The following is a 9,728-nucleotide window of genomic DNA, read 5'->3' on the forward strand; positions in this document are numbered from 1 at the left end:
TTATTGAAATTTCTATTTGAACCTTGCAGTGTCACAATATCTATTTGAGAAAAACAGGTTGGCTTTAGTTTCCTAGTGTGCTTACTATGAAATCAAGTTAGAATCCAGTGAATACTGGTGACACTAGCAATCAACATTAACTGCAATGTACTATGCCCAGATTTCCTTTTTAGTGCAATGATTATGACATTACAAAAGAGTTGATATTATAATTTTAAGGGGGTAAACTATTCATCTTGTGGGTAAACCATAGAAGACTGATGACGTTTGAATTTTGTGTTGATGGATGCCTATTCTATCTCAGCATGAATAAATTCTTTCACCACGTGCAATATTGAAGTTGATTTTCAGGACATTTTAATACTGGGATTTATATTTTTTTTTGTTAGTTTGCTAAGCATACGGAAAATGTGTAAAATAATGGTGCATTGTCTATAAGTTGTTATAGAGTTGTGAAGGTTTAGTCATTGTGTAGATTAACGGGCTTTTGAGTTGTCAACTCATGCAAAGTAAATAGTCAGGCAACTATTTGCAATTGAGTTGTATGGTTTCGGTATGCATATAATCACAAAAAGGGTTCATCTAAAACTCCTTGCAAATTTGTACGTGCAAGATGATCATCCAATTGTGCGCACTTGCATATTCTTGCATATTACTGATAGTTACACGAATTGTTATCCTGCTGTGTATTCGTGGAGGCGTTTCTGCAGTTCTCTTTGCTTTGTTTTCTTGAACTTTTCAATGTTATCTTGCATATGCCCCACCATTTTATGGGTTCTTTTGAACTTTTCAATGCCATTTTGCATATGCCCCATCATTTTATGGGCTCACAAGTATCTGTTTGTATGTTTTTTTAGTTACAAATCATTGGCATATTGGTAGGGGAATTTTCCCCGTTTATCTCTACCATGTTACGCCATTATACACTATATCATTGTATTGATATGTGGATCTTTCATTTATTTGCTTAATGCCAGTTTCAAAGTTGTTTTACTCTTATAAATCGACAGGTAAGACCATACCCTCGTCGCGCCTTCACTGAAGGAGACAGTGGACTTTCTTTAAGTGAGCTGGGTCTGACCAGTAAGCAAGAAGCATTGTTCCTAGAGTTGATCTAAAAACTGTTCTTAATAACATGTTCGGAATAACTTCAACAACCAGCACTTGAATATGGCGTTTGATAGCTACAAAGAAACATTTTGTCAAAATGTAGCTTGCTCCCTTGTTAATACTGTCTTTCCAAATGGTCCCTTGTCTCGTTTCGCCTCACTCATGCGAATGCTACTCCAGAATTATTTCTTGGCTTTGTTTGCTTTTAAATTTGAAATCGAATTCCTTCTATTTAAAACACAAAAAATAGTGGATCAGGTTTGCTATCCAATAGTGTGATTAAGAGGAGAGGAAATTAATATGAAACTAATATGCTTTTCTTTGGTTATTGTAGGAAAGAATTCCAGGCAAACGGATGGTCATTATACCTTATTTTTTTAGATACTAATATTTTAGTGCAATCTATTTGCCGCAAAGATGTTAATTACTGGGACATACGATAGCAATTGCTAACCTAGCCGTTTTAGTTAAAATTGTAGAATTGATTTTAAAAAAATTAAATTAAAAGTATAGGATAATTTTAGATTTTTTTGTTAATTCATATATTCAACTTGTGTAGTTCGACTAATCTTGAAAATGAACGATTCGATCTTATAAATTGATTATCAAATAAATTTGGAAAGCGTGGGTTCTAATATGACATCCTAACGTTAGCAGTTATTCGAATTTAACGGGAGTTTGAAAATATTTAATGTGATATTTGAATTTTTATTGTATGGGATTTCTCTTTGTCTCTTACTATTGCATCGTGCCTTGGGTTGCTATAGGATAATTTTAGAGATGATAATGTTCACTCTAAGTCCCTCTCAATGTCGGCGTCATAATGATTTAAAGAGTGATAAATTATGATAATTGAGTAGTGGAAGAGATTTTATTCCTTTAAGATATAAGATAATTTTAGAAAAAAAATTATAAATTCCAGTCAGTCTCATGGACTCAATCCCTGGGGGTGGCCGGTCCGGTCCCACAGAAGTTTCTCACCGACCACCAGGATAAATCGGGAAGCGCATACGGCGGCCAATCCAGATGCCCAGCATTCTTTGATTGCGTTCCCCATTTGGAAGAAAATTCTTACAAATATGCCGTAGTTGGGGATCGAACCGTGGATCCCTGGGTCACAATCCGGATGTCCTACCGTTGCACCATTGCCCCGGAGACTATAAGATAATTTTAGAGAAGAATATAATAGAGGTTCTGATTGAAATTTGATCAGCGTAGATGTATATAATAATTTTTATTATGCAATATAATTTTTTGTACTCAAATAGTAAAATTAAGACCATAGGATAGGATAATTTGAAGAGTTAAAGAAGTCATATTTAAAATTTAGGCATTTGAATTTATAATTTTAGTCCATTATTATTTGAATCTTAATTGAATTCAAAACAAAGGTATAAAATAACTTCAAAGGTTTTAGAGAATACAATAAAGCTCATCTTTAAAATTTGACAGTAGTAATTTTAATGAAAATAATATATGAATCTAAATTGATCAAAAATAAAATTGACAAAGTTAAATCCATAATAGTAATTTTAATAAAAATAAATAAATGAATCTAAAACGATCAAAATTTAAAAATAAAGATACAATATAACTCAAAATGTTTTAAGGAGCATTTGAAAATTTTGGTATGCATGAACTTTAAATTTCAAAATTAAATAGAAATAGCTAAGAGGATCTAAAATTATTACTTATTTTAAAATTTCTATAAGTTTAAACTCATTTAACGATCTCAGTCGAAACTATTGGCTTATGATGTAGTAATACATTTCTAATGTCCTCCTCGTCGTAGTTAATTGCAGTTTCTCGATTTACCTTTTCATAGATGATCGTGGAGACAATCATGTAGAGCCGTTGGAATGACAGATTTTACTTTTTACAAAAGTAATACATTTCCAAATCTGATATTTGACACTAACATTTGATAGACTCTATGGTGTCAAGATGTCTCTTTTGAAGAATGCGCAATTAAAACACGTCAAGTGCCTAAGACAATCTCATTGAACAAGAGTCAAAGAAAGAGAAGAAATGAAGTGTCACTTTTTATTTTTATTTTTGATAATTAATTTTGGAGTCTTCTCTTGAAAAATAATTCATCCACTAAATAAATTTAAAAGTACGAACAGCTTCTCGAAAATTAAAGAGTTTTTAAAACAGACATTAGGTAGATATAGATGACATATAAGTTGAGATGCCTATGGAAACAAAAATAAAGTGTGGAATCTCCGTAGGAAAAAACAAAGATTTTGTCAAAATTAAAACTGAATGCACCCTTATGAATCCTTTGATGGTGCTGAAATTGAAGGGTTAATTGGATCATGAAGGGGAGTTAATGTCACGGCATAAGTGGTAACAGACGAGGCTGGATTGAATCCTTTTAGGCGGGTGCAATATTTAAAATACATAATATCTAAAAAAAAATTATTGTATAATATGATTAATTGTTTATTTTAAAAATAATCATTGAAAACATTATAACTAATGCAATAAAAAATCAAGGACAATGGAACACGAATTGATGTGTAATCGGGACACAACAGATAATAGTAGTAATGTGAAACTTATTGATAATGGAACAAATAGTAAATGGTAACAAATAGTAAATGGAACCCGAATTATGCAAACCGGGTGAACAAAAGGACAGGTTCTAATTTGGCCGAGAGGCTGGAAGGTCGTAGTAAACCCAAGGGCACACCTGTATGAGAACCCGGAGAGGAACTGCCCTCTTCGTTACCATCAAATAATGTTTATGATTTAAATGTCAGAAATCTGGGAATGGCCAAATCCGAAACTGGTACTAGAATTCCCGAACATCCAACCTTGAATACCTTGCCCTTGCCTCTTCTACAAAAGTTTCCACAAACCAGTTAGCTAATAACCTTGCTATTATCTACGATCGAACTTGCTTGTCATCCAAGGTTCACTTGAAGAATTTCAAACTCGTCCTTGAAAAGTGTCAAATCCTTGAAAAGGAAGTTTTGAGATTAAAAACTGCTTTGAAAAACCTAACAATTGTGTATACAGAAAATAAGCCACTAACAAAGTAGGAAATATGAGACTTGATTGCTGAAATAGCGGAACAACCAAAACCAAGAAGGAAGCGCTAAAGTTAACAGAAGAACTCAACGGAAAGCTTGAAAGAGTGGAGGCCTTACTCAACAAACTCGAAAGGTGGACTACTTCATGAGCAACTACATCATTACAAGGAACACCCTAGCCTACAAAGACGCAGTTAAAGCCATTGAACAAATCGAATCCCCTGCTATTGGATTCACAAAGCCAAGTGAATTCCAAGGCCCAACCTCTGGAAGTTTTGCTATTATCAAGCAGAATAATACACAGCTCCGGCTACTAGTTCAGATAGCCGAGAGCCTGAAGGACATACAGGCGGATCTAAAAACTATTGTGGAGAAGACCAAAAGAGGTGTTCAAACAACCTCTATACCTGATGAGTTAGTAGAGAAATTGAAGAATTTATCCTTAGGCCCCGTAGAAAAACCTAAGGAAGGAAAGGGTAAACTTAGAGTCTTCAAAGATCCTTACAAAATACTAAAGGAGGAACAAGAAAAGCTGAAGATCTAATAGCTACAAGGGCAATAGCCGAGCAACCCTCCACTCAACTACCTTTATTTGAAGATCAAATAAGAGAATACAAAAGAAATCAAAGAAGGATATACAATGTTCAGCAAACAACTAGGAGGCTGAGCAGACGCCTCACTGGAGAATCTACCCCCGCACATACTCTGGAGCAGCAGATAAATCCTCAGGTACAACTAAGATTGTCTATGCAGGAATGGGCGGTAATAATTCTCGCTGAAGTACTATATCATTCCAGAAGAGATGATGTGCACCACCGGTACATACATCTTGGTGTTCTGCAGGTACGCATCCAAACCCTCCATAGACAGGAAGAGGGCACCATGGCCCTGATTGTGTTCCGGGACAATCACTGGATAGGGGACCAGGCGATTCTAGCCACTATGGAAGTCGATCTAACCCGAGGAAGCCAACTGGTATATGTTATACCTGATATTATGCTAACTATTGGCGATTTCTACAGAAACATCCAGGTTTCAATCCTCACAAGGGGATATGAACAATGGCACAATGGGGAGGCCAATTTACTCAGAACAAGAGAACTTGTTGGCAGACTCTCTAATACCACAAATGTCGGCTTCGCATATAAAGTACAAGGAGTTGTGGACTACCTCACCATCCATGAGGTACGTGCTCTACCTGGACGCAGATATTCGACCACTGCCTTACAGGGCTTAAACTGGGTCATCAGGCCCGCATGGGTCAATATTCCTATGCAACCATCAGAGGTGAACAACAAAAACCTAATGGATGGCAGAATATCATTAAGCTTCAGCAACTATGCAGCTTCACAATCAGCAAGACCACCTCACTATGATGAAAAGGATGCAGAAATAGAGACTGATGAGGAAGAAATAAGGTCTCAGGCTGTGGCCGTCTTGACAGAGGAAGACCAGGAAGATTATTCTAATAATAAGCCGTTGGCATACCTTGACGAGGTACCAATTGTCATGATCCACAAATGTTCTTCAACCGCTATTATCCCAAAAAGAAAATTAATTGATGCTGCAGAACTTGATTTGGCGGCTGATAAAGATTGTATAATAGAGCCCAAAGGGCGAGGCCTGATTTCAACAGGACTTAGCCTGGAAATTCCCTGGGGATCATACGACCGCATAGCAGCTAGATCAAGTGCAGCATGGAAATTGGGTCTTGATATTGGGGCTAGTGTTATTGACTGTGATTATCATGGAGAAATTATGATTATGATTTTCAATCATTCAAACACCACAGTCTATATTCACCAGAGAGACTGTATTGCTCAAATTATTTTTGAACAAATCATCATACCATATATTTATCAAGTACTGAAACTATCCCAAACCCAGCGAGGAGATAATGGATTTGGTTCCACATCTCAACTACTAGCTATCTTCAGCAAACTAGTGCCAAAGGAAAAAAGAAAAGGCGCTGGATAATAATGATGTTCCAAAAGCACGACCAGATTACATCACACTACAAGAATTGTATGATTCAAAATGAAGGGGCCATCATATAATCTCAGTTCTTGTTGATGAATCAAGCCCCTCTTAGCAAGGAACTTCAAGGACCTATGTAGGAGATGCACGTCCAGGGGTTTTTATACTTCGGTCCATATAATCCTTGGAGGAAACCACTGAGTCGGAGGACGATGTCATTAATTATATGCAATATATGGCCTCCATTACCACACCAATTCCTACTGAAGAATCATCACCAATATGAGACTCTTTTTCTGATGATGAGTCTGATTTCATTAACCCGTTCGCATCGGAAGGTGGTGGGACACTCCCACTCCCAACCCAACTACTTGCTGCAGGTATTGAAATGGAATGCCCAAGCTTAAGACGCCTTATAAAGGATCAGAATGAAAGTTCACCTGAGCAGCAGCAAATTTACTCCACAAGTACTGTTATTTCTCCATACAACCCACCAGAGGACACAATGATGGGGCCTCCCGGATATCCACCAGTGGCAAGGACTGACCCAGGGCCATCACAACCACCAATTTATGAGCAGAGGCCCTCCAATACAAGATTTAGAAGAGAAATGAATAATGAGTTATGGACGCTCCCATCTGCTCAGTAACAAGGAGGAGCTATTTTTGTTATTCCTGAGCAACTTAGCTTATTTCATGATGTTTTCTCGTGGTGGGAATCTATAACCAAGAATCATGTGGCGAGCCAAGGCTTTACATACCCCAAAGATAAAATTGAATATATGGAGAATTTATTGGGGAAAATTGAAAAATTAGCATGGATACAGTGGAGAATGAACTATCCTGCTGAATATAATGCCCTGATCAGCATAGCAGACGGAAGGGAAGGTACACAAAATGTGTTATCTCAGATGAGAAGGGTATTCTCTTATGAAGACCTAACACAAGGTTCAATGGTAATACAGGATGCAGCCTACCGAGACCTGGAGAAGCTATCCTGTGACAATGTCAAGAATATTGTCCAATATATGAATGATTATATGAGATTGGCATCAAAAACCGGAAGGCTATTCACAGGACCATAGTTATCAGAAAAATTTTGGTTTAAAATGCCTAGAGAACTGGGAAACAGAATTAAAGCTGCATTTGAGGAAAAATATTCAGGCCTAACAATCGGAGTTTTTCCAAGAGTTTTATTTGCCTACAAGTTCCTTGAACAAGAATGCAAGGACGCTGCCTTTAAGCGATCTTTGAAAAATTTATCTTTCTGTAGTCAAATCCCCATCCCGAGTTCAAATCAAGGGCAGAAGAAATATGGCATCCGTCGAAGCAGAACTTACAAAGGAAAGCCGCATGAATCTCATGCTCGGATTGAGAAATGGAAGCACTTGATAAGAAACAAAAAGTGTAAGTGCTACCTTTGCGGGCAAAAAGGGCACCTCGCAAGAGAATGCCCTAGTGAAAGACGGAATGTTAAGAGAGTTGCTATGTTCGAGCAGTTAGATATCCCTGAAGACTGTGACATCTTATCGGTTCAGGAAGGGGAAGCACAAAGCGATGCAATATTTAGCATCTCAGAAGGGGAGGAAGACTACGAAGAACTACACAGGTCTATTCAAACCCTTCACTTCTCAAATGAATTAGTTATGATGCTTGGACAGATAGATGGAGGTTATCGCCCACGAGTCAAGGTGACGGAGGAGCAACTTAATTGCCTGCATGATTGGCACCTTAATGAAGTTATATATCCTCCTCAACCAAGTAGTTGTACCTGTTGCAAAAGAAACACCATGCAGAGGGCGAGAATTAACTGCCCTAATTGCTTAATTATGGCTTGCAACCTATGTGGACCATACTACTTCAAGAAGGAGGTACCTGCAGCTCCTACTGCACCTGCTCCATTTTTCCCTCAAAACTTAATTCATGAGCAGCAATACTATATATCTTGGTGTAAAGGGGAAATTGATAGGTTACAGAAGGAAGTTGCATACTACAAAGCCCAATATGAAGAATTACTATTGGAAAAGGAACTGGGGAAAGAATTTTGCACTCTTGACAAAGGAAAAGAGCTGATGAGCGATGAAGTAACGAAAGCTGCCAATATGCTCTATGAAGAAATAACAAGCCACATAACAGCAACCCAGGAAATAAAAGGGCCAAGGTTAGTAAAAAATATGTTATATAATCTGAAGGTTGAAATAGAAATCTCTGGATTTTCAAGATTTGCATTGAAGGCTATTCTGGATATTGGTGCAACAACTTGCTATGTTGACCAGAACTCTGTTCCAAAAGGAGATCTTGAAGATGTAGTGCAATTTAGTGGAATCAATTCTCAGCAGACTGCCAGAATGAAGCTTAAACAAGGAAGGATATTTATCGATGAAAATATATTCAAAATCCCTTACACATACAGTTTTCCCATAACCCTTGGAGATAACATTAAGATGATTATTGGCTGCAACTTCATACGGGCTATGCATGGAGGACTGCGTATTGAAGGAAATGTGGTAACGTTTTACAAAAACCTTACCACTATTAACACCTTGCCCTCTGTTACTGCAGCAACAATAGAAGAGCTGGAATTAAAGGAAGAAGAATACATCCAAATCAAAGAAATGGTGAATTACTCAGTAGGACAATCCTAGTAAAAGTTCAGAGAACAATTCAGCTCACTACTTAAGGAATTACGGGATCAGGGTTACATTGGTGAAAATCCATTAAAACATTGGGTCAAGAACTAGATTATCTGTCAACTAGACATTAAAAATCCCGACTTCATTATTGAACACAGACCCTTGAAACATTTGACTCCCCAACAAAAGGAAGCTTTCACTAAGTATATCAAAGCATTGCTGGAAATAGGAGTCATCAGGCCAAGTAAAAGCCAGCACCGCACCACGACTATCATAGTGAAATCAGGAACAACCATTGATCACAAGATTGGAAAGGAAGTGCAAGGAAAGAATGGTTTTTAATTACAAGCACCTTAACGACCTCACAAACAATGATCAATATAGCCTTCTGGAATCAATACAATCCTGAAGAAAGTCAGTAATAGCAAAATCTATTCAAAATTTGACCTTAAGAATGATTTTCATCAGGTGGCAATGCACCTAGATTCTATTGAATGGACTGCATTTTACTCGACGGCTTATACGAATGGTTGGTCATGCCATTCGGATTAATTGTTGATCCATGTATGAATTGAATTCTGGATTGCTTGAGTTTCTCAAATTTAGCACTCTTATTTAACTTGTTGTTGTAACTTTTTACTTTGATTGATATTGTTAGGGTGGAAAATAATGTATAGTAGGTTCACTTTCACGAGACGTGAAAGAATAAGTATGGGGGATTTGATAACTAGCATTTTTACAGGGTAAATTAAGATTAGATTGGGTTATTTTTGGTTATATTTTATGTAATAAATTGGATATTTGGGCTGATAATCATCTTGGATAGATTTTTTATCTTTATTGTAATTTATCGTTAATTTATGGAAATTAATTGATATTAAATTGTGTATTTAATTTTGTAGGAAATTGGGTTGGAAATGATAATATTTGGAGGCCTAATTTGCAAGAAATCAAATTGGCTCAAATCGGGT

General features: G+C 36.9%; 1 pseudogene; it reads left to right on the plus strand.

Annotated features, from left to right (window-relative positions):
* The first annotated feature begins 4,895 nt into the window (after window positions 1-4,895).
* On the plus strand, window positions 4,896-8,621 carry LOC141818426 (uncharacterized; annotated as a pseudogene).
* Window positions 8,622-9,728: the final 1,107 nt, after the last annotated feature.

The sequence above is a fragment of the Curcuma longa genome, unplaced genomic scaffold, assembly GCF_044706935.1.
Source record: "Curcuma longa cultivar G26 ecotype Majalengka, Jawa Barat unplaced genomic scaffold, ITB_CL_G26_1.1 contig_24780, whole genome shotgun sequence".
NCBI classification, from domain to species: Eukaryota; Viridiplantae; Streptophyta; class Magnoliopsida; order Zingiberales; family Zingiberaceae; genus Curcuma; species Curcuma longa.